Source organism: Bombina bombina, chromosome 6 (genome assembly GCF_027579735.1).
Source record: "Bombina bombina isolate aBomBom1 chromosome 6, aBomBom1.pri, whole genome shotgun sequence".
Lineage (NCBI taxonomy): Eukaryota > Metazoa > Chordata > Amphibia > Anura > Bombinatoridae > Bombina > Bombina bombina.
This window is the reverse complement of record NC_069504.1, coordinates 530,431,445-530,457,159: the sequence shown is the minus strand read 5'-3', so window position 1 is coordinate 530,457,159 and position 25,715 is coordinate 530,431,445. Positions and strand designations below refer to the sequence as shown.

General features: G+C 38.9%; 1 pseudogene; it reads right to left on the bottom strand.

The window, feature by feature from the left end:
* LOC128663230 (NAD(P) transhydrogenase, mitochondrial-like) overlaps positions 1 to 25,715 on the bottom strand; it is a 402,446-nt pseudogene that overhangs the window by 34,235 nt on the left and 342,496 nt on the right.

Sequence of the window (25,715 nt, the reverse complement as noted above, 5' to 3'; positions counted from 1 at the left end):
AATATGCAAATAAATTCTTTCCAAATCACACAATGTGATTGTCTGGATTTGTTTCCACATTTTGTCTCTCATAGTTGAGTATACCTATGATGAAAATTACAGACCACTCTCATCTTCTTAAGTGGGAGAACTTGCACAGTTAGTGGCTGACTAAATACTTTTTTGCCCCACTGTATATAGTTTATAAGGCAAATACAAGAGATTATAAATAGCAAGTGTTCAGATGTCAATAGATATAAACAATCATTACCAAATATGCAGTATAGACATATAAATGGAAAGGGTCTAGAGTATAGACCAGGTCAAAAACTATAGTCCAGAAATGTATATAAGGATAAGGAGTGGAGTCCTTAGGTGAAACTTGATCCAACGACAAAAGGATTCCACAACTTCAGGCAGCTCCTCTAGTGTGTCACCCCACAACACAGGGTAAGAAGTTCTAGAATACAAAAAATAGAGGGTGCCACATAGTGCAAATCAGGCTAATAGACCAATGGTAGATACAAAGGTGAAAATGGTCCTGCTCGCGTGATGGTCAGCACAAATGTGCTATATAGACAGACCGGAACCAATTAATCATCCAGCAGACTCTTGGGCACACCTAGAACAGAGGATATCCTCATCCCACCAGAGGGAGTCCAGAAATGATCACTTGGAAGCCACAGGGAGTGTCAGGCCAAGGTCAGTGGTCAATATAACCAGCACTCAACAATAAGCAAAAGTCATAAACAAGCACCTTCTAATGCATCAAATATCAAATATAACAAATATGGCAGTAAGGAATATATGCGCTGGGCCATCAATATGGGGGTGAGGGGGTGAGGGGTAGTCGTGCGTGTAAAAATTATGTGTTGACCGACCCTAATCATGACAATAATAAAGGAGGGGGTGTGGCAAAGCGACGTCATCCACCTCATAGTCAGAGGACACAGCAATGAATATTAAGTGTCATAAGAAATGCAATGCATATAATAATCTCTAACGACTTGATCATAAAGTAGAACAAAAAAGCACAAAAAATGGCATATATTCAATGTGTATCGCGTCACTGGTTTCATGCTAGCGTGGAAGGAAAAGTAGAAAATGGCATAACGTGTATTAAGGGAATAAGGTCAAATCGTCAAAAAGGGGAGGGGAGCTTACCAGGAAAATTGAAACCCAACGGAATAAACTACGGGAGATCGTGGGAGAGGAGGAGTTCCAGCGTATCCATCAGGAGGTCGTAGATGGGGTTAATACCTCTAAGTCCGAGATTGAGGAGCGCAAGAGATGCAAATTCCGACGTGATGAACAGGACAGCGTGTACAGATGGAACCGGCCATGTAGACGCCCCACCAATGCTGGCCCGAGATGGATGACATCACACACTCGTTAATAGAAGGGGACGGATAGTGATGAAAGATCAAGCTCGGAAAGCTCCGGGGCAGGACACACATCTGCCGTAAGTGTTTCACAAAGTAGAAGTGAAAACAAGGGGATGGGATAGCCCTAAACAGCTAAGAGAATAGATATTGGATATAGATATGTATCAAAAATTAATATTACTGATATATTATTAATATTGGGAAATCTAAAGCTGATTTCTCCTAATATATGTGTATATACACTCAAAATATAAACTTAATAAAATTAATAAATGTAATAATTATTAAGTTTATATTTTGAGTGTATATACACGTATATTAGGAGAAATCAGCTTTAAATTTCCCAATATTCATAATATATCAGTAATATTAATTTTTGATACATATTTATATACAATATCTATTCTCTTAGCTGTTTAGTGCTATCCCATCCCCTTGTTTTGACTTCTAATCTGTTTTGGATGTATCTTTGAGGTTAGATCATCCATTTTGGGATTAGCATTTAAGAGACTGAGTGTAGTATCTTTAAATCACAATCCACTTCTCCTTTGTAAGTGGCTCACAACCCAATGTGGCATCTACTTCTGCTTTTTTAGCAGGTCCAATGGAGACAGACGACAGAAGCGGCACCACACGAGAAGGGATGGTAGACGGAGGTGGAGGAATGGGGATACATCAGAAGACAAAATTCAAACAGAGGAGGTAAATGTTATTAATCTATCCTCACAGGAATTAAGCACAGATGAAATAACAGTATTTAATATGGGCCTATCTTTCTGCCCAACGGCTGCTCCAGACACATTTTCCATAATCACTGACCTCACCCGTTTTTTCAGGGGACTGCGCCTTAAAGCATTCTTCAATAACCCCACTAAACAGTTACCATCACAGACCATACATGATGAAGACAATAAAGGCCCCTTTGACCTGTCTCCTTTTGGCCTAAGTGTAAAAAGTTAATTTAACCCATCTGGGGACAATGTGGCTGTTATTAAAATGGTGGACACTGCCTTTAGGAAATTAGCTGCTAATAACAAACATAGCAATTTATACAATCTAAGCAAAAATCAGTATCAGGCACTTAGATCTTTGCAGAATAACAAAAACATCACCATCAAGCCCGCCGACAAGGGTGGTGCGGTGGTGGTAATGGGCACATCCAAATACAAACAAGAGATAATGCGACAGCTTGAGGATAATAAAACCTAAATGAAATTGGACTGTGACCCTTCTAATAATATCTGTAAAGACCTGGTGGGAATATTAGATATGGGTATATCCAATGAATTGCTAACTAAGAAATAGTATGATTTCTCTTGTAAGATGTATCGAGTCCACGGATTCATCCATACTTGTGGGATATTCTCCTTCCTAACAGGAAGTGGCAAAGAGAGCACCCACAGCAGAGCTGTCTATATAGCTCCTCCCTTAGCTCCGCCCCCCAGTCATTCTCTTTGCCTGCTTAACTGTTAGGAAGGGTAAAGTGAGTGTGGTGACAAAAATGTTAGTTTTCATTTACTTTACAAGAATAAAACCCTCACAGAGGTTTTCTCTAAACTGCCTGGTTTACAAGGAAAGCGTGACAGCTCTGGGTTAAAGGGACAGTATACACTCATTTTCATATAACTGCATGTAATAGACACTACTATAAAGAATAAGATGCACAGATACTGATATAAAAATCCAGTATAAAACTGTTTAAAAACGTACTTAGAAGCTGACAGTTTGGCTCTGTTGAAAAGGTAGCTGGAAAGCCCACTGTAAGTGGCAAATAAGACACTCCCCCCCCTCCCCCTTCTTTTGCATATGAAAAGACCCTTTACACAAACAGGAGCAAGCTGGAGAAGGTAGCTGACAGTATTCACATAAAACTTTGGGGCTTGGTTAGGAGTCTGAAAATCAGAGCAATGTTATTTAAAAATAAGCAAAACTATACATTTATTTAAAAAAAACAACTTTATGGTCTATATAAATAGATCAATAGATAAATAGAATGAGTGTATAATGTCCCTTTAAGAACAGATGCTGAGCCGTCGCTTTGCTAGCCGTATCCGATATAACCTCACAATGCTCTGAAGTGGGGGTAAGGGATTTTTTATCTGAGGGAGAAATTTCTGATTCAGGAAAGACACTCCCTCAGACAGATTCTGATATAACGGCCTTTAAATTTAAGCTTGAACACCTCCGATTATTGCTCAAGGAGGTATTAGCGACTCTAGATGATTGTGACCCTATAGTGGTCTCAGAGAAATTGTGTAAAATGGACAAATACTTAGAGGTGCCTGTTTATACTGATTTTTTCCAGTCCCTAAGAGGATTGCGAATATTGTTACTAAGGAGTGGGATAGACCAGGTATACCGTTCGCTCCCCCTCCTGTTTTTAGGAAAATGTTTCCCATATCTGACACCGTACGGGACTCGTGGCAGACGGTTCCTAAGGTGGAGGGAGCTGTTTCTACTCTCGCTAAGCATACAACTATACCTATCGAAGACAGTTGTGCTTTCAAAGATCCTATGGATAAAAAATTAGAGGGTCTCCTAAAGAAATTTTTTGTTCATCAAGGTTTTCTTCTCCAACCTATTGCGTGCATTGTTCCTGTAACTACTGCAGCTGCTTTCTGGTTCGAGGCTCTAGAAGAGGCTCTTCAGATAGAGACTCCATTAGAGGATATTATGGATAGAATTAAGGCCCTTAAATTGGCTAATTCTTTCATTACAGATGCCGCTTTCCAACTGGCTAAATTAGCGGCAAAGAATTCAGGTTTTGCCATTGTAGCGCGCAGGGCATTATGGCTTAAGTCCTGGTCTGCTGATGTGTCATCAAAATCTAAACTTTTGAACATCCCTTTCAAAGGAAAGACCCTATTCGGGCCTGAACTGAAAGAGATTATTTCAAAAATCACTGGAGGGAAAGGCCATGCCCTCCCTCAGGATAAAACAAATAAAATGAGGACCAAACAAAATAATTTTTGTTCCTTTCGGAACTTCAAGAGTGGTCCCGCTTCAGCTTCCCCTGCTGCAAAGCAAGAGGGGAATTTTGTCCAATCCTAGTCAGTCTGTAGACCTAACCAGGCTTGGAACAAGGGTAAACAGGCCAAGAAGCCTGCAGCTGCCTCCAAGACAGCATGAAGGGGTAGCCCCCGATCCGGGACCGGATCTAGTAGGGGGCAGACTCTCTCTGTTCACTCCGGCTTGGGCAAGAGATGTTCACAATTCCTGGGCTTTAGAAATTGTGTCCCAGGGATATCTTCTGGACTTCAAAGACTCCCCCCCAAGGGGGAGATTTCACATTTCTCAATTGTCTGCAAACCAGACAAAGAGAGAGGCATTCTTATGCTGAGTAGAAGACCTACATACCATGGGAGTAATCCACCCAGTTCCAAAGGCGGAACAAGGGCTAGGGTTTTACTCAAACCTGTTTATGGTTCTGAAAAATGAGGGAACTTTCAGACCAATCTTGGATCTAAAAATTCTAAACAAATTCCTCAGAGTACCATCATTCAAGATGGAGACTATTCGGACTATTCTACCGTTGATCCAGGAGGGTCAATATATGACTACCGTGGACTTAAAGGATGCATATCTACACATCCCTATTCACAGAGATCATCACCAATTCCTCAGATTCGCCTTTCTGGACAGGCATTACCAGTTTGTGGCCCTTCCCTTCGGGTTGGCCATGTCTCCCAGAATTTTCACAAAGGTGCTAGGGTCCCTTTTGGCAGTTCTAAGACCGCAGGGCATAGCAGTGGCGCCTTATCTGGACGACATCTTGATTCAGGCGTCGACTTTCCAGCTAGCCAAGTCTCACACAGACATCGTGTTGGCTTTTCTGAGATCTCACGGGTGGAAGGTGAACATAAAAAAGAGTTCTCTCTTCCCTCTCACAAGAGTTTCCTTCCTAGGGACTCTGTTAGACTCGGTAGAAATGAAAATATTTCTGATGGAGGTCAGAAAATCAAAACTCTTAACCACTTACAGAGCTCTTCATTCCATTCCTCAGCCATCAGTGGCTCAATGTATGGAGGTAATCGGACTCATGGTAGCGGCAATGGACATAGTTCCTAATTTGTCAGACTTTTCATCCGGGGGAGTGGGAGGTCCATCCGGAGGTATTTGCCCAGCTGACTCAGCTATGGGGCACACCATAATTGGATCTGATGGCGTCCCGTCAGAATGCCAAACTTCCTCATTACCGGTCCAGGTCCTGGGATCCCCAGGCGGTACTGATAGATGCTCTAGCAGTGCCCTGGTCCTTCAATCTGGCCTATGTATTTCCAACGTTTCCTCTCCTCCCACGTCTGGTTGCCAGAATCAAGCAGGAGAGAGCTTTGGTGATTCTAATAGCGCCTGCGTGGCCACGCAGGACTTGGTATGCAGACCTAGTGGACATGTGATCGGTTCCACTGTGGACTATGCCAATGAGGCAGGACCTTCTAATCCAAGGTCCATTCACGCATCCAAATCTAATTTCTCTGCATCTGACTGCTTGGAGATTGAACGCCTGATTCTATCAAAGCCTGGTTTCTCTGAGTCGGTCATTGATACCCTGATTCAGGCTAGAAAGCCTGTCACCAGGAAGATCTATCATAAGATTTGGCGCAAATATTTTTATTGGTGGGAATCCAAGGGTTACTCATGGAGTAAAATTAGGATTCCTAGAATATTGTCCTTTCTCCAAGAAGCATTGTATAAGGGATTATCATCTAGTTCCTTAAAAGGACAAATATCTGCTTTGTCTATTCTTTTACACAAACGTCTGGCAGATGTCCCAGGCGTTCAAGCGTTTAGTCCGGCCTTGGTCAGGATCAAGCCTGTATTTAAACCTGTTGCTCCGCCATGGAGCCTAAACTTAGTTCTTAAAGTTCTTCAAGGGGTTCCGTTTGAACCTATGCATTCCATAGATATTAAGCTTCTATCTTGGAAAGTTTTGTTTTTAGTAGCTATCTCTTCGGCTCGAAGAGTTTCTGAGTTATCTGCTTTGCAGTGTGATTCACCTTACCTTGTTTTCCATGCAGATAAGGTGGTTTTATGGATCAAACCTGGGTTTCTTCCTAAGGTTGTTTCTAATAGGAATATCAATCGGGAGATTGTTGTTCCTTCACTGTGTCCTAATCCTTCATCAAAGAAGGAACGTCTGTTGCACAATCTTGATGTGGTTCATGCTTTAAAGTTCTACTTACAAGTAACTAAAGATTTCCGTCAAACATCTTCATTGTTTGTTGTTTATACTGGTAAACGGAGAGGTCAAAAGGGTACGGCTACCTCTCTTTCTTTTTGGCTGAAAAGCATCATCCGTTTGGCTTATGAGACTGCTGGCCAGCCTCCTGAAAAAATTACTGCTCATTCTACTAGAGCAGTGGCTTCCACATGGGCTTTTAAAAATGAGGCTTCTGTTGAACAGATTTTTAAGGCGGCGACTTGGTCTTTGCTTCATACTTTTTCCAAATTTTCCAAATTCGATACTTTTGCTTCTTTGGAGGCTATTTTTGGGAGAAAGGTTCTACAAGCAGTGGTGCCTCCGTTTAAGGTACCTGTCTTGTCCCTCCCTTCATCCGTGTCCTAAAGCTTTGGTATTGGTATCCCACAAGTATGGATGAATTCGTGGACTCGATACATCTTACAAGAGAAAACATAATTTATGCTTACCTGATAAATGTATTTCTCTTGTGATGTATCGAGTCCACGGCCCGCCCTGTTTATTTAAGACAAGCAGTAGATTTTTATTTAAAAAACTTCAGTCACCTCTGCACCCTATAGTTTCTCCTTTTTATTCCTAGCCTTCGGTCGACTGACTGGGGGGCGGAGCTAAGGGAGGAGCTATATAGACAGCTCTGCTGTGGGTGCTCTCTTTGCCACTTCCTGTTACGAAAGAGAAATAAATTTATCAGGTAAGCATGAATTATGTTTTTTTGCTTCCTAAATTTCCTATTGTTCCTGTCTTCTATGTGGTTACAAAGGTTCACAAAATATTGGTAGATCACCCCCGGGAGACCCATTGTGGCAGGGATTGACTCTCTTTTTAGTCCCACAGCCCAATTTCTAGACAAGGTATTGTCTCCTATGGCAACACAAGGTAGATTTTACATCAGGGACACGGGGCGCTTCATTGAATCTATTTCTAAACTGAGTAACTTGGGGGAGGATGTCATCCTGTCAACTTCAGATGTAACTTCCCTATACACTGTCATACCTCATTCAGTGGGTATTGATTGCATTAGTAACACATTAGCTAACAGTGGTCAGTATAGCCAGAAACATCAGGAATAGCTTATCAAACTGCTTGATCTGGTTCTTACAAACAATTTTTTCCTATATGAAAAACAATTCTACATGCAAAGAACAGGGATGGCTATGGGGTATAATGTAGCCCCAGCCTATGCCTGTCTGGTCATGGACTCCATTGAGGAGAGAGTAGTCTATGGTGACCCTTTATTTAATCAATACTGCCAGGCGTGGTTCCACTACATTGATGACTTGTTCATCGTGTGGCGGGGCCCCCTGAAAAGCTGATAACATTGAGAGTGCGGTCCCCTTCCTTAAATTCAGCTGTAAGCAGGACTACCAAAAGGTGGAGTTTCTAGACACCATGGTCCTTAAACAAAATGGCTCCCTTACTACAGATCTGTTTGTAAAAACTACTGATCGCAACACTTTGTTGCACCGCAAAAGTTTCCATCGCCCTAAAATATTTGACAGTGTCCCTAAATCCCAATTGATTAGGGTGGACAGGATAGTCTCAGAACCCATGATGAGAAAGGTCAGATCAGTTGAAATGAAGAATAAATTTATCAAGAGGGGATATGATAGTCAGAAACTAGATGAAGTGGATAAATCCATTAAGGATCCCCCTAAGAGCTATACTACACCTGTAATTAAAAGAATGAATTTTGTCACTTCATATAACGTTATGAGTCAAAAACTTTTTAACGTTATCAAGAAAAATTGGCCTTTATTGAAGGAAGCTTGCCCTGAAATAGAAGAGTTCCAAACCAGCCCAAGAGCAGCCTACTGTAGGGGCAACACCTTAGGCAAAAGATTGGTTAGAGCAATGCCCAATCCAGACTCTGAGATCAGAGGGGGACATAGATTCTTTGGTAAACCTAAGGATGGTATTTTCCCTGTTTGGGATGTGGTCAGTGTAGCAATGTCATTAAAGGGGGCAGCATTTCTCATCCATACACTGGTGAGATTTTTTGATTAAAGGATACTACACATGTAACTCTACGCATGTTGTTTATGCATTAAAGTGCCCATGTGGGCTATTATATGTAGGCAAGACGACCCAGAAAGTCAAAGACCACATATGCCAACATAAGTCCACTATTAGAAATGAGAAAACAGCTAACCTCCCAGTGCCAGCACACTTTATAGAGAAAGGCCACCAAATCAACCAACTTAGGTATATGGTAATACATCAAGTCCCCAGACATATCAGAGGAGGTGATAGGGCTAAAGATTTACCCTATAGAGAGGCCAGATGGATTTGGAAACTAGATACCATGCACCCCAAAGGGCTCAACAAGGAATTTGATCTCCTTCCTTTTGTTTGATGTTTATGCTAGGCCTTAGTTGGATATATTAATTTAATTTGTCCAATGAGTATGACATTAATAATATGTGCTTAACATTTAATTGTTTAGTATATATAGCAACTTGCTGCATCTGTTTTTAAGCTGGTGACTTTTTCACATCAGGAGTGTAGGGCTTAATAATGAGTGGTAATTATGTATATGAGGTCATGTGTGATTCTATTTCCTGTTTTGACCCCTCCCCATTGCTCTGTGATTGGTTACCAGTACATATAAATGTTTTATATGTTATATTATTTGTTAGCTTGATAAAGAGGCAGGAGCCCTGAAACATTGCTCAATAAAGGCCCTGTTGCCTCATATAGTATGCCACCTGTGTATTCTATTTATCGTCAAAAGGGGGGGGGCCATATGAATGACAACCTGTTCATATCAGCGCAATGACAGAAATATAATCAGCTGTTACAACAATCATTAGAGTGAAAACTATAAGTGTGCTGTGAAAAAATCCACATACAAAATAATATCTATTAAAAAATAATAAATAAATATAGGGGTTTAATCATAAACGATAATATGATGTTGGTACAAGCAAACAACAAGACAATGGTATGATATTGGTACAAGCCCACAATCGATAAGTATGAAAGGGAGTAAAAATGTAAAAACAATGACATCATAAGCCCAGTGTAGGCATCAGTCCAGAAATCGCCAAGGGGCAATCGTATTACAATAAGTGGATTTGTGGAGGACAAAACAATTACCATAGGAACAATATAAAACCAGTAAGCTGCAGTATATGTTGTTTGCTTGTACCAACATCATATTATTGTTTATGAATAAACCCCTATATTTATTTATTATTTTTTAATATATATTATTTTGTCTGTGGATTTTTTCACAGCACACACACAGTTTTCACTCTAATGATTGTTGTAATAGCTGATTATATGTCAGTCATTGCGAGTGACAAGTTGTCACTCATATGCCTCCCTCCCCTTTTTGACGATTTGACCTTATTCCCTTAATACACTTCATGCCATTTTCTACTTTCCCTTCCACGTTTGCATGATACCAGTGACGCGTATTACGTCGCCTATCATGCCCCCTTTTCCAAGGTTCCACGATACACATTGAATATATGCCATTTTTTTTGCTTTTTTGTTCCACTTTATGATCAAGTCGTTAGAGATTATTTTATGCATAGCCCCCTCACCGCAATATGGATGGCCCAGCGCATATATTCCTTACTGCCATATTTGCTATATTTGATATTTGATGCATTAGAAGGTGCTTGTTTATGACTTTTATCTCTATCTTTTTCCGTGTCTTTGTTTTGTCAATACTATGACGAATCTGACGTATTTGACTACGCCCCCTCCATGTTATTAGTGTTATCTGTTTGCGATATAGATGCTCCAAATATCACATTACTTTTAACAGTATTGTCCTGTTATCTAGGAGATTGTTATGGACACTATACTTGTGGGGGTTTTCCTCATTTATTAATACACAGGTTGTAAATGTGGTTATACTATTTACATGACACGTCTCATTCAGTGGGTGTGTAATTATTCTGATTGCTGATTGGGTGTCATTAGGTATAAGTGTAGCAGGTGAGAGAATGTTTGTATAGCCTGAGGAAACAGTGCTGTGCCACTGAGAAAACCTTTTACCAGCACTTACTCATGAAATATTCAATGAAAAAAAATCACACCCTCGGGTGGAATGATCAGAGAAACAAGGTGAAATTCAAAATCCAAAAAAGGAATATATATTAAACCACTTAAATTCAGTGGCTGCTTCTAAATTGTGGTAAATTAAGCACATAGATAAAGATACCATTGTTCATCAGAACTATGCATGAGACTCCCAAGAAACATACATTAAATCAAAAGATAAATACATTAGGCTTCACTAATGCAAGGATACATCAATATGGCACTAAATACAGAGTCCCCTTGTGTTGTTTATTACAGGGTACGGCGTAGGTTCTTAAGGGCCCTTAAGGGTCGTTAAGGGGTTAATAGAAGTAAATTGTACATTTTTTTGCGTTTCACCTCCCTTTAAACAATGTTGACATACTTGGGGACCCTATATCTTCAAAGGCAGAAAAACAATTCTGATTTACGAGATTACTTCAAACTACCTCCATCCAACCAGACTGGAACCCAATTAAATAATGATCCAGTTAAGCTTCAAAAACCTCCTTCTTAATTGCTTTTACTTTACACTGTCCACCAACTGAAAGCCAATACTGTATCGTTAAACAAATAAAGCCCTTGAAACAAATAAATGGGATTTGGAAACGTGTGTGTGGATGCTTGTGCATGCATGTTGAAGCAAGAACATTATGGGACAGAAAACTCTAAACATCTCTATCATATATGTAAGTTACAGCTATTTATTTGGATTTTGAAGCTTACAAGAAGTGCAACTGAACTGATTGTTCAATGGCTGATAAGCAGACCTCCCACTGTTTCATTGGTAAAGAGCGGTATGTCCCTCCATAAGCTTAAAAATATAAATGTTTTTTTTCTCAGTACAGAAATATTAATTTTTCATAAAAACAAAACATGTTTTAATATTCTCTCTTAGATGCAAAAAAAATGTCAGTCTCTTTAAAGGCCGGTGTCAGATTTATTTCCAGAGCTGGTATTTACTACCCCGTGGAGCAGTATGTGTATTGGATGGGATATCTGTCTAAAATTTCTACCTATTATAAGAGTATATTGAGGCTAAACTACTAATCTCAAATATTTCACAAGAATTTGAGATGTTATGATTAATAGTTATCTTATGCCAACTCACAATATTTATGCATTCTTTTTCCTTAAATGTAATTTGAGATGGTCTTATTCCAGTATAAACTTCATTTGACTAATAATGAATTCAGATGTGCTCTTTAATACATAAATGAGGGTTTGAGGTAGTTTTTTTATTACATATTTTCTCTGTTTTACTCTTTAGCATAACCACATTCATGTTCTGTTCAGCCTAAACCATTATCCCATACACAACAAGTACATTTTAATAGTTTTATGACAAAATCTCTAGAATAGCACGGTAAATAGAAATTGTAAGGCTCTTTAGGATACCTTCCACCTGATTTAGCAATGACTTTATCTATCAAACAACAATTAACTTACATAAGTATTATTAAACAGAAGAATACATTTACGTCATACCTGTGAAATCTTCATTAATTTCATCCATTTCAAACACAATATCATAGGGCACTCCTGCCTCTGCTAACAGGACATTAAGCTGACCAGGCATGCGACCTGCTACAGGGTGAATACCAAACCTAAACAAAAAGGAAAACAGATTGTATTAGACTGTGCACATTATACAATACATATGGTGCTAATTATGCATATAACTGCATTATTATAGTAGTCAGAAGGAAGTATCTCATCTGTTTTAGAACAGACTTGTTGAGATACCCTGTAGATTGTAAGCTCTTCAAAGTAAGGCCTTCCTTGTCCTGTATTAATCTGCTTTGTTTAGTCTGCTTATGTATCTGTATTTAGTTTTTACCACGAATCATGTACCCATCGCTATGGAATTTGGCGGCGTTTTACAAATAAATTATAAGAATTATAATAATATATTAAACAGCCAGAAAGCAATCAGCTAGAACTGAACCTTGTGTTCCCAGGCATAAATATATTCCTCCATATTTCTGCATTGGTCTGCCCCAAATTGTCAGTGTATCAAGTTCGAGGCAGCAAACCAAACATGAGGAAAATATATTAAAAACATTAAAAAGGAGCTGTTCTTGGGCTCTTGGAGCAGAATAAAATGAAAATCAGAATTTAAAGGTGTTCGTTAGTACGGTGCTATCTAATATATATGTGTTCTATAGATATAAGACTATATGGGCAAGATTACAATGTATGCACTAAAAGGACTTTTAAAAAACTAAATAAAACAAAACTTTTATAACATTTGGGATTTTTTTCTTTCTTTTGGATCCACAGTTGTACCAGGAATGTCTATAAGGTTGAATTTGAATCTATATATATGTGTGTGTGTGTGTGTGTGTGTGTGTGTGTATACATATGTATTTATATGTGTATATATGTATTTACATAAATACATATGTATACATATACAGACATATATATAAGTGGATAGGAGCCTTTTGCAATTAAGTAGAGGAAAACATGAAAAATCATATTTATGTAATATTCATATTTAATAAAGGTTTTAACTATGTATGTACTATAAATATTTTACATTCAAATGTTCTCCACATAGCTGAATATGTTATAAATAGATATTCCTATATACAGTCATGGCCAAAAATATTGGCACCCCTGCATTTCTGTCAGATAAATGTTTAGGCGTTCTCATGTTTATTTCTTTTGTTTGTACTGGTATGACACAAAAAAGTGAAGAAGAAGAAGAAAAAAAAAAAAAAGGCAAATCTGACACATTCCACACAAAACTCCAAAAATGGACAGGACAAAATTATTGGCACCTTCTCAAAATTGTGATAAATAATTGCATTCCAAGTTTGTTATGCTCCTGTAATTTGTAATTAAACTCACCTGTATCAATTAAAAGGTACTGACAATATAGAAATCACACCGGCAACCAGTTAAAATAGTGAAAAATCGACTCAACCTTTCAGTTGTGTGTCTCTGCGTGCTACACTGAGCATAGAGAAGAGAAAGAACTGCAAAGAATTGCCTGAGGATTTGAGAACAAAAATTGTGGAAAAGCATGGACAATCTCAAGGTTACAAGTCCATCTCCAGTGATCTTAATGTTCCTGTGTCCACTGTGCACAACATTGTCAAGAACTTTACATTCCATAGCACTGTAGCTAATCTCCCTGGATGTGGATGAAAGAGAAAAAATGTTCAAAGATTACAACGAAGGATGGTTCGATTGGTGGATAAAGAATCTTGATTAACTTCCAGACAAAAAAAAAATTACAGCTTTTTGGTAAAGCCCATCATTCTACTGTTTTCAGAAAAGGAAATGAGGCTTTTAAAGAAAAGAATACAGTTCCTACAGTCAAACATGGTGGAGGTTCACTGATGTTTTGGGGTTGCTTTGCTGCTTCAGGCACTGGATGTCTTGACTGTGTGCATGGGATTCTGAAATCTGAAGACTACCAAAGAATTCTGTGGTGCACTGTAGGGCCCAGTGTCAGAAATTTGGGTTTCCATCAGAGGTCATAGGTCTTACAGAAGGGCAATGACCCAAAGCACACGTCAAAAAGCACTCAGAAATGGTTTAAGACAAAGTGCTTTAGAGTACTGAACTGACCAGCGATGAGTCCAGATCTCAATCCCATGAAACACCTTGATTAGATCTCAAAACAGCAGTTGGGAAAAGGAACCCTTCCAATCTGAGACACCCTGGAGCAGTTGGTGAAAGAAGAGTGGTCCAAAATTCCAGTAGACAGGTGTAGGAAACTCATTGATGGTTACAGGAAGCGATTGAGTACAATTATTTTTTCCAAGGCGTGTGCTACCAAATATTGAATTAAGGGTGTCAATAATTGTGTCCAGTCCATTTTTGGAGTTTTGCATGGAATGTGTCAGATTTGGCTTTTTTTTCCACCTTTTTGTGTCACACCAATACAAACAAAAGAAATAAACATAAGAATGCCTAAACATTTATAATTGCAACAATTTTCTGGGCAAAATGGTGCATTATCTGACACAAATGCAGGGGTGCGAATATTTTTGCCCATGACTGTGTATCTGAATATATCTATACCTATATATAATCATATATAAATATGTATTTATTGTTAAATAGAACAAATGAATCTATATGAAGAACATGGGAATGTGAAATATTCATATTTTCATGTCGAGTTAAATCACTTGAGAATATGCGATCAGGTAAGCGCGCAAGTAGAGTGTTTTATTTTCACCTTTTTTGTTCCTTTGACTTCTAACTATCTTTCTATCTCTCTATCTATCTATCAATCTATCTATTCTACAGCATCTATCTATTCTAGTGTATCTATCTACTGTATCTATTTTTCTCTATTATAACTTGCCCTTTTTTACTTTTAATGCTACAAGGTGGCATAAAAAACTGCACAGTTTTGGACAGACATTTATCAGCTCTGAGGTAATCTAAACAGCAGAATTCCACTGTTGCATATTATTGACAAGATGTTGAATTTTGTATATATGGGTTTACCAGCATAAAAGCTTTTTAGGCCCTATAAATATAAATCATGGCCCTATGACCTATAAAATACACAACTGAATAATTATTTGCGTTTATTCTGAAATATGGTCACTCATATATATTAGATGTCTTTGTTGTAAAATAATAAATAACTGAAATGAGCTGCTTATAACCTTCCTTATTTGAGGGAATCCTTGCTAGGACTTCTTTACAGTAAAATGGAATCTTTGTTTTATTCTTAATGTTTTCTATGTGGGAATTTCTCTAAACTAAAGCAAATGAGCAAACTAAAAGTATATAGTAAAAAAGACCATAATAATAATATACATGTTCATATTTCCCCCTCTAGTTTCTTTGTTGCAAAGGAAACCAATTTTCTTTCATGATTAAGATGCATCATACAATTTTACACACCTTTTCAATGTACTTCTATGATCACATTTGCTTTATTCTCTTGGTATCCTTTACGGAAGGAGCAGCAATGCACTGACTGGGGCTAGCTGAACACATTGGGGCATATTTATCAAGCTCCGTACGGAGCTTGATGCGCCGTGTTTCTGGCGAGCCTGAAGCAGCGGTCTAACCCTGCTCTGAGACGGTGGACAGAAATCAACCCAATTGAATATGTTCGGGTTGATTGACACCCCCTGCTAGCAGGGGGCGGTATTGCACCAGTAGTTCACCAGAACTGCTGGTGCAATGATAAATGCCGAGCGTATGCTGTCGGCATTTATCGATGTGCAACGGACATGATCTGCAATATCGGATCATGCCTGCTCGCACTATAATAAATAGGCCCCATTGAGTGGACAAGAGTCTGTAGCCATCATTCACTTACTAACTCCTGAAAATCCTTGATATGCTTTTCAGCAAAGAATACCAAGAAAACAAGGAAGATTAGATAATATTAATGAAAGTAAATTGGAAAGTTATTTAAAAATGGCATACTACTGTATATCTGAATTGATATGGTTTCATTTTGACTTTACTGTCCTTTTAAGATGCACTACAGACTAATTTTTTTGAATTGTTGCAGACAAAAAGTAAAATACTAGTCACTAAAAAACAATCAGCTAGATTACAAGTTATGACATTATGGCTGCTCGCTTATTTCGTGTAAGTTATTTTCATTGCACACTTATAACGTTGGGGTTACAAGTCTGAAAACAACCTCTTTACACAATGCAGTAATACAAGTACCGTGTTTATTTCCCTAGTGGAATCATGGACGTGTAATAGAATCTCCCATATAGATAAAATTGAAGAATACACAGATTTTTCTTCTAACACTCGATATCGCGAGAACTACACACTGCTCTGTCATATCACGCATACAACATCATGGACACGAACTAAAATAAGATCAAATGGACAAACAACAATCGCTCACACAACATAGCACATACGCATTTAGCATTCATAATACTTTACTACTAATACTACACAACATTTACACTAAACGAGGATTATCAAAATACGTTGCGATCTGCATCACGGAACAAAACAACATGAAAAATGAATTGCACACTGATACACAAACAAATCATTTGCATTGACGATTACAAAACATTAGTACAAAATAAACTTTTTCAACACTTAACTAATACGATACGAACAGAAATCGACATTTAGATTTTGGGATACTAAATTTGGAGAATGTTATGCAAAATGATCACTATGACATCATCGCATTGGACACATTCCACAAATACATATGGGCATTTACAAACTCCATATGAGCATGCGCAAATTAAAACAACTAACACCTGAACCTCCTTTACTTTGCAAACCGGTACATCATTAACCATTTACATAGGGTATATAAGCACACTAGAAACATGGCTTCTTTGACTGTATTGCTTTTTCAAGATAGGTGCAGGTCTAGGCGTTGGAGGTTTCAGAGAGTTAGCAAGTTAGTTAGTGAGAGACAGAGAGTTAGTGAGTGAGAGTTAGTTAGTGAGAGAGAGTGAGAGTTAGTTAGTGACAAACAGAGAGTGTCAGGGTTTTTTCCCTGTTGTGTTTGCCATGTGCTGCTGGCAGCCATTTTACTCACCTCTCTTCCTGACTATGGTGCATTGTGGGGGATGCTGCTCAATTCCTGCACTTCCTTTTATGCCCAGACTGGTGTGCATCATCCATGTGAGACAGGATGCAGTCTCAGAATTGTGATGTCATCACTTATTATTTAAAGGGCCTCTGTTCAGTATGCTTTGCCTTTGCATTGTCTCAGACCTGTTTGTGAGAGTTCCTGTGTATTACCTGGCTGCCTGACGTCCTTCCTGGTTCCCTGGCTTGTTCCTGACTCTGCTGTTTTCCTTGTTCCTGATTCCAGCTCGTCTGACTATTCGCTTTGGCTCCTGACTCGGCTCGTCTGACTACCAGCTCTGGTTTTGATTCCTGGCTTGTTATTTGACTTGTGGACTTTTTATTATTTTTTGCTATTAATAAAGGTGTGAATATTTTTGCACTTCTTGTATCAGTTGGATTCCTGGCACCCTGACAGAGAGTTAGTGAGTGAGAGTCAGTGAGTGAGAGTGAGAGTTAGTTAGTGAGAGAGAGTGAGAGTTAGTTAGGGACAGACAAAGTTAGTGAGTGAGAATTTGTCTGGGTGAGTGTGCGAGTACTGTTGTTTGGTACATTACATAAACACATTTACACGCAAACACATTCAATACATAATACGCATATCAGTAGCACTACATACACACACATACACTCCATAGCCCATTCCCTTTAATCCCATACCCATCCCATAGTTTGAATTTGGTTGATTTACAACAACTTATTGTTTACATACCCTCATTTAAGCACTTTGAGCACTTTTTACTTTTAGTTCATTATTTTGACCCCCTTTCATTTGGGCACTTTCACATTTGGAACGAGTATGGCGGGAAGGAGGGCTAGGGGAGAGCCGAGGCAGGAGATCAGCGCGGAGCTCTTACAGCTTATTACGCAGCAGGTTACACAGCAGGTTAGGGAGCAGGTTATGGAGGAGGTTAGGGAGCAGGATAGGCAGGAGAGAGGGAAAGGAAGGGGGAGAGGAAGGGGGAGAGGAACTAGAGAGGAAGGGGGAGAGGAAGTGGGACAGGAAGGGGTGGGTGGGCCCAGCCACTTTGTTGAAGATGAACAAGTGGCTGGGCCCAGTGGTGTAGGGCAGGAGCGCAAACAGGGAGCAATACACTCCGGACAACAGAGGCTCACATCACATGGGAGCCCAGGCAGAGGGAGGAGAGGTATACCACAGAGGAGAAGGAGGTCCTCATAGCAGCCTATATGGAGAGGGCTAGGAGGCTGTAGGCACTGAAGGCCACCCCTTCAGATAAGAAAAAGTTGTGGATGGAGATCATGAATGCTGTCATTGCAGTGGGGGAGTGCAGGAGGGATGTCAAATCAACACAGCATCGCTACCGGGATTGCAGAAGTGAACTCAAGAAGAAGATGTCAAGGGAGAATGCATACCATGCAGGGACTGGTGGCGGGCCGGAACAGACATTTGTCTACAGCCGATGGGAGGAAATGCTGCGTCCAAACATCTCCGAGGTGGCCGTAGTCGGTATCGAAGCAGGAATTGATACTGGGAACCTGCCCCTCTCATCTGCTGGTAAGCTCATTCAATAATCTATTTACATCCACCACATAACCCATTCACACGCAAAAGAAATTATATATATGACTATTTAGTCTACAGATTAGGTGTGCATTTAAACAGATTTAAGACACACGCAAAAATACATTTATATTGACCATCTAGATAGCCGAAAGACGGGTTTGCAAATATGTAAATTGTATTGTTTGATTTCGGTTACAATTGAATTACGAAGGCAGCCTCATTAATACATTTTCAAATAGAACATTTACATCTTTATTTGGAACTGTGCTATTATCTCAATTTCTTTAATTTTCAATTATACAGAGTTTGAGGCCAGGGAGGAGGAAACACAGCACCAACAGGCTCCTCCTTCACTCAGGTATGAGAGTGGTGCAGAAGGTGACACGCCACCTCGGGGAGAAATGGAGGATATCCCTGCACCTTCCCCCCCTGAAGAAGCCCCCCATGCAGAAGACATCCCTGCACCAGCCCCCCGTGCAACACCAGCCCCCCGTGCATTAGTCCGCCGTGCACCAGCAGCCCGCCGTGCACAAGATCCTCAGTGGAGCTGATGAGGGCCTTCCTGATAGAAATGCAGAGCTCCCGGAGGGAACAACAGGAATACCAACAGTTTATGACAAACGCAATGAACCGGCTACTTGAAGGACAAAATAATATCTTGCAGGCCCTCCGGGAGTTGGCAGGCAGACCAGGAATGGAAAGACCCTCAGCTCCTGGACCCTCAGCTCCTGGGCCTTCTCCATCTCCTCCTCTGCTTGGTGAAACCCCAACTACTCATACTACTCCTCCTCCCCTTCATCCCCAATCATCTCTAAGGAGGACTCATCAGAGTGCCCATTTGCCCTCTCCAGAGCCTCCGTCTCGTGGGAAGAAGGAAAGGAAGAAGTAATTATGTATATATATTATTTTAAGTTATTTAATGTGTAAAGGATAGGTATATGATGATGTTGTCTTCTTACACTTGTGGAGCACACTCTGTATAGAATAGGCTAAGTGTTTTGAGACAATATCATCACATGCTGTCCTTGTTGATTTGTTTTTGTGATGTGATGTCCAAACTGTTGTCCTAATACAAAACAATGACCATTACAATTATACATGATGGCATATCACTATGTTGATGCCAACAACACAGCTTAAAGGAACAGTCAACACAAATTATTTTGGTTTCAAAAGAAATATAATTCCTTTATTACATATTACCAACATTTTAATACAAATACACGTTTTTACCTCTGTGATTACCTTTTATCTATACCTCTGCAAAATGACCCCTTATTACAGTTATTTTGTCAGACCTGCATTTTAGACAATCAGTGCTCACTCCAGGGTAACTATACGTGCATGAGCTCAATGTTTTCTATATGAAACACATTAACTAATGCCCTCTAGTGGTTAAAATGCATTCAGATTAGAGGCACTCTTCAAGGGCTAACAAATTAGCACATGAACATCCTAGATTTAGCTTTCAACAAACAACACCAAGAGAACAAAGAAATAATGGTGATAAAAGTACATTGAAAAGTTGTTTAAAATTACATTTACAATTTAAATCATGAATCTTTTGTTTGACATGACTGTCCCTTTAAACAAGAACATATGTTAAAATATACTAATTCTTGGGGCTTGTTGGTATATATATATATATATATATATATATATATATATATATATATATACTTGTTAAAACAAGAAAATATTTGATTGTTATAATAAGCCAGTATGCCATATTTCTCTAGATGTGCTAAATAAAGTGTTTATTTTTAAAGCGAGATTAAAGTCTATTGTTTTTTTAAATCTATTTAAAAGGGGCATCAAAAAAGAAAATTTGCTTACATGATTTTGACAGAGCATAACACTTTAAACAACATTCACGTTTACTCATATTCTGTGAATTGTTATACTTTGCAGAAAGGTTTATCTAGGAAAGCTCAGGAGCAGTAAAGAACATATCTGCTGATTGGTGGATGCATATATCTACCGAGTGTCATTGCCTCACCCATGTGTTCACTTAAAAACTAGTAGTGTATTGATGCTCCTTCAACACATTAGACCAAGAGATTGAAGCACTTGAGAAGAAAAGAGAAGAAAATTGCAAACAGTGATAAAATTGTATGTTCAACATAACTAAGGACAGATACATTTAGGGTTTAACACTGACATTTAAAATATATGCTAACAGTACTATATTTAGAGAAGAACAATGTGGAATCGATACATGACACGATATTGAGCATTTACATTAAGAAAAAATATCAGGAAATAACATGATAAAGGTCAATGCATATTGAGAAATTAATTCAAATACAAATGCGCATGTTTAGGAATTTTCAGTGTAGAAAATTAAACATAACATATTTTATTTATTTTAATGGGGAAATATTGTTGACAAACATATGAAATAAGATGGAGTATATTCATCGCTGAACATTCATGGATTAACACTTGCCTCAAAATAGAATCAGGATCAACAACACTGCCTTCATTTGTTTCTTCAACAAGACAGCCAGTAATAGATATTTATCTATGTTTCAACAATGTACATGATTGACACAATCCATAATCCAAGAAAATCATGGTTTGAAACGTGTGTTCTCATTCGCAAACGTAATCCAATCAAAGGACGGATTCAACACCTTTGCATGTGACGTTTTACACCACATGGCGTATCCGAGATTGCGTAAAAACGTAATCCGAACCAATGACGGATTTTAATCCTTTGCATGTGGCGTTTTACGCAAATGGCGCATCCGAGATTGTGTAAAAACGTAATCCGAACCAATGACAGATTTTAATCCATTGCATATGACGTTTTACACAAATGGCGCATCCGAGATCATGTAAAAATGTAATCCGAACCAATAACGGATTTTAATCCTTTGCATGTGATGTCACGCAAATGGCACATCCAAGATCGCGTAAAAACGTAATCCGAACCAATGACAGATTTTAATCCATTGCATATGACGTTTTACACAAATGGCGCATCCGAGATCATGTAAAAATGTAATCCGAACCAATAACGGATTTTAATCCTTTGCATGTGATGTCACGCAAATGGCACATCCAAGATCGCGTAAAAACGTAATCCGAACCAATGACGGATTTTAATCCTTTGCATGTGATGTCTTATGCAAATGGAGCATCCAAGATCGCATAAAAAACATAATCCGAACCAATGATGGATTTTAATCCTTTGCATGTCAATAAAAAATGTATTTCTATTTTAAAAACTAGTATGTGCCATATTGTTATCTATCAAGCGTGTTTTTTTCATGTAATGCACAGCTTCAAATAATGTAACGCTATATAACATAATACTGTGATATATGAAATATAATCCATTGTTGGTAATAACTATATATTTCATTAGAATAGGAAGATTAGGAAACATTTAGGAAGCAGCAGGTTTTAACATTGAAATAATGCTACTATATACATTAAGAAAATGTGTATGGTTTATACATTATATGTTACCTATAGCAATATATCATTGGATAATTACATACAGTATATTCAGAAATAATAGAAAGAGATTAATCATCGAAAATGTGTGCATTACACACAGTGATTTGTTTTTTATATTACTACAATAAGATGTAAGGAAAATTTGAATATATGTGTTGCCAACATTCAGACAATAGTCTGTTTTAAATATATTATATGTGTATGTTGATGTCAAAATTAATTATAATAAAATGTACATTAGGAATGCATATCCATAAATTAAGATTTGTGGTCAGCGTCACTTAAGGATTATCAACATAAAAGATCTTTTAGTAGAAATCACATTAATAAATAAATAAGAAACTGAAACAAACAGGTATTACAGGAGCTTTCTTTGACGCTCTTATAACACTCTACTCTCATCCCTCAGCCTATGTCAGACTCTCATTGTACCAATCTAAATATATACAAATATATACAAATCAGAAACGGGACGAGACAGGGATGCCCATTATCCCCACTTTTATTTGCTCTATGTATAGAGCCACTAGCCATTCAGATTAGAAATAACCCTGACATTGCTGGTATTCGTTTGAGGGATAGCGAATACAAAATCTCGCTATTCGCGGATGATATCATACTATCCTTAACCAAACCATTACTCTCCCTTCCCCCCCTATATGCTATGCTCCATCAATATGGGACCCTATCTGGATATAAAATAAATGGTGACAAATGCGAAGCACTCAGTATCAACTTGCCCCAACATACCAAAAAGCTCCTAGAACTTAACTTCTCTTTTAAATGGGCACAAAAAAACCTTAAATATCTTGGAATATATCTCACAGTAGATGGCCACGCCTTATATCAGGCAAACTATCCCCCTATGTTTGCGCACCTAAGAAATCTGATCACGAAGTGGCTAAAACTCAAGATCTCCTTCTATGGAAGAATAGTCTTCACCAAGATGACCCTACTTCCGAAAATTTTGTATCTATTTAGATCCCTACCAATCTCTATCCCCTTGTCAGAGTTAAACGCCCTGCAGAGGGACATCCTACGCTTCATTTGGCAGGGAAAGCGCCCCAGAATAAATAAAAGACTTATGAGCATGCATAGAAGGGAAGGTGGAGTGGGTCTCCCCAACCTGGTATCATATTATTATGCGGCTCGTATGGCCCAAACGACACACTGGTTTAATAAGACCTTACAGCCTTTATGGACTAAAATAGAATCACAGATTGCTGACACGGACCTCATCTCCAGACTACTTTGGACCCCAAAAAAATATAGCCCCCCTTCTATCCATAAATTTGTAACAATAACTCACACTATCTTCCTGTGGAACAAACTGAAAATGAGATATCCCCTAATCCAAAGTAGTTCTAAATTGACGCCATTAGTTTTACCACAGACCTCCATTGACACTAACGTACAGAAAAAATGGGCCAACAAACGGCTCTATAGAATAGCGGATGTATACACAGATAGTAGTTTCCTCTCATATGAACATTATAGAGATATAGACCCCCAAGATAGAAATATATGGTACCACTACTTGCAGTTAAAATCCAGAGTTAGAGAGATTACAGAGCTTTCGAGATTACCAATGAACACAGCCTTTGAGTCAATTTGTCTTTCCAAAGAGGTGACTCACGGGATCATCTCCCTGCTATATCCTACCTTTAATAACCAAACTAGAGAAACAAAACCTAAAAACATTCTGAAGTGGGAAAAAGACCTAGATAAGACCTGGTCTCTAGAGACCTGGAAGACTATTGAAAGGTCTATCATTTACGCATAATGCTATACTGAAAGAAAACTACCTTAAGGTAGCGTTCAAATGGTACATTTATCCGACAAGATTTGGAGAGGCAGAAAGACCATCATTGAATCCTTGTTATAGAGGATGTGAGGATAGGGGAACATATATCCACATGTGGTGGAAGTGTGATGTGGCCAGATAAATATGGGGAAAAACCTCAGAGCTCCTCAGTACAATTTTTCATAAACACATTACACTATCCCCTGAACAGGCATTATTACACTTCCCGATTCCTAATATTCTAAAACAGCACCAGAAAATAGCAATGACCATTTGCACAGTGGTTAGAATCTGCATTGCGCAGCACTGGAAAACTGCCCCACCAAGTTTTATAGCTATTAAGAATAAAATAAATTACCATTATGAAATGGCTAGTCTAGCAGCAGAAACTTTGAATACGAAAGAAGAGTTCATAACCCAGTGGGAACCATTCATTATGTATTATGAAGCTAACAGACACAGAGGTACAGGAACCCCATAGAGATCACATTCTAGACTTGGGGGGTCGTAGGAGAGAGCCGGGGCCAAGCCTCACCCGCCTATAACGATATAGATTATAAAATTGTTAAAATGCCAATAATTATGACAATACTAGAAATCTACCAATAGTATTAATATGCTGAATTTACATGCCTAAGCCTGATATGTTTTGTTTGTATTTTTGTTTGAAAGTGTTAAAATGAAAACTCAATAAAAAAAATTTCAAAATAAAAATAATAAATAAATAAGAAAAATAAACCTCTTCATGACATTCTTTTTATTATGAGATATATGATTTATGAATGTCATAAAACATAAATAAGATAACTTTAAAAATAATTCAGAATGATAAAACAGCCCCTTTGGAGCCATCTGACAAGGTGACATAGTGCATCACAGTCTTTGGAGGGAGTTGACAAGGGCAAACAAAGGCCAACACAGCCCCTTTGGAGCCATCTGACAAGGTGACATAGTGCATCACAGTCCTTAGAGGGAAATGACAAGGGCAAACCAAGGCCAACACAGCCCCTTTGGAGCCATCTGACAAGGTGACATAATGCATCACAGTCCTTGGAGGGAGTTGACAAAGGCAAACAAAGGCCAACACAGCCCCTTTGGAGCCATCTGACAAGGTGACATAGTGCATCACAGTCCTTAGAGGGAAATGACAAGGGCAAACAAAGGCCAACACAGCCCCTTTGGAGCCATCTGACAAGGTGACATAGTGCATCAAAGTCCTTGGAGGGAGTTGACAAGGGCAAACAAAGGCCAACACAGCCCCTTTGGAGCCATCTGACAAGGTGACATAGTGCATCACAGTCCTTGGAGGGAGTTGACAAGGGCAAACAAAGGCCAACACAGGCCCTTTGGAGCCATCTGACAAGGTGACATAGTGCATCACAGTCCTTGGAGGGAGTTGACAAGGGCAAACAAAGGCCAACACAGCCCCTTTGGAGCCATCTGACAAGGTGACATAGTGCATCACAGTCCTTGGAGGGAGTTGACAAGGGCAAACAAAGGCCAACACAGCCCCTTTGGAGCCATCTGACAAGGTGACATAGTGCATCACAGTCCTTGGAGGGAGTTGACAAGGGCAAACAAAGGCCAACACAGCCCCTTTGGAGTCATCTGACAAGGTGAAATAGTGCATCACAGTCCTTGGAGGGAGTTGACAAGGGCAATCAAAGGCCAACACAGCCCCTTTGGAGCCATCTGACAAGGTGACATAGTGCATCACAGTCCTTGGAGGGAGTTGACAAGGGCAAACAAAGGCCAACACAGCCCCTTTGGAGC